The sequence below is a fragment of the Notolepis coatsorum genome (assembly GCF_963971535.1).
Source record: "Notolepis coatsorum genome assembly, chromosome: 2".
NCBI classification, from domain to species: domain Eukaryota; kingdom Metazoa; phylum Chordata; class Actinopteri; order Aulopiformes; family Paralepididae; genus Notolepis; species Notolepis coatsorum.
This window is the reverse complement of record NC_140166.1, coordinates 179,876,899-179,878,331: the sequence shown is the minus strand read 5'-3', so window position 1 is coordinate 179,878,331 and position 1,433 is coordinate 179,876,899.

Below are 1,433 nucleotides of genomic sequence, written 5' to 3'. Positions count from 1 at the left end.
CCTGTTGAGACCTTCTGGGAAAATGTTACCACTCAATTATCAGAGATTTTATCTCTGACCATACCGACACTGCCTTCTGTACTGTTGTTGAATGATGTTTCTCAGTTATCAACCTCTGTACATGTAAAGAGACTCATTTTGGCGGGTCTTACAGCTGCCAAAAAGTTGATAGCGTCACGCTGGATTCAACCCGATAAAATGTGCCCGAAGGTATGGATTCTCACCTATCTCGATGTGATTTATCTAGAGATATCTACTGTGCAGGTTTTAGGTGTTAATGAAGCCAGCATCGCAGTCTGGGTGGCTGTGGTGGATAAGATAAAGGAACGCATATAAATTTGGAGTTTTCTGGTGTTGAATGAAGTGGTGGATTTATAGCCCACATTGGGGTCCTGAGGGGGGGGGGGGGAGCGAGTGTCCATGGTATTGTATTTATTATTTTTATGTCTTTTAGTCTATTTTCATCCTGATTTAATGTCCTTATTGTTGTTATTATTATTTCTGTTATTGTCCTGTGAGTTATTGTTGATTATTACTGTTACTGTATTGTTTGTCTTATTTCATGTAAAAAAAGAGAAAATAAAAAACATTTGATAAAAAAAAAAAAATTGCATCCTGATGGCCTGGGGATAGAAGCTCTTTCTGAGTCTCTCTGTGCTTGCCATGAGACTCCGGTAGCGCTTGCCTGACCGCAGCAGTTCAAAGAGGCAGTTGTTTGGGTGGCTAGAGTCTTTGATTATTCTCTTAGCCTTACCCCTGCAACGCTTGTTGTAAATGTCTTGGAGAGTGGGAAGCCCACCTCCAATACTGCGTTCGGCTGAACGGGCCACTCTCTGTAGTCTGCTACGGTCTTGTGCGGTGCTATTCCCAAACCCAGGAGGTGATATTGCCAGTCAGGATGCTCTCTATTGTGCATGAGTAGAAGTTCTTAAGGATCTTCTGACTCACTTTGAACGTCCTTAAGTGCCTAAGGAAGTAGAGGCGTAAGTATCTCAATACGAGTCATATTGCTGTTGATACGAATTACAGTATGATGCCAATAGTTCAGTGACAAGTCTCTCAATATGAGTCATATTACTGGTAATAAGAATTACAGTATGATGCCCAATAGTTCAGAGACAGGCCACTCTTTTATCTATACAGAATCCCAATTCAATGAGCATATTGAGTGAACATAAAAGGTCATCTAAAAACATCAAAAGGTTAATTCAAACACGCATTTCATTAGAATTGATCCCATGTTATGTTGTGAGTCAAAGTCAATACTTGGCCAGGGGTTAGTGAAGGTCAAGGCCACTGACATGTGTCTTCACCCATCAATTCTAATAGTTTTTCTCTACTATTAAAGGGGGATGTGATCCATTTTGAGAATTCACATTATGTTCTTCCTGTGCCCCAGGACAGTTGAGTCAGTATTTGTGAACACGCACCAC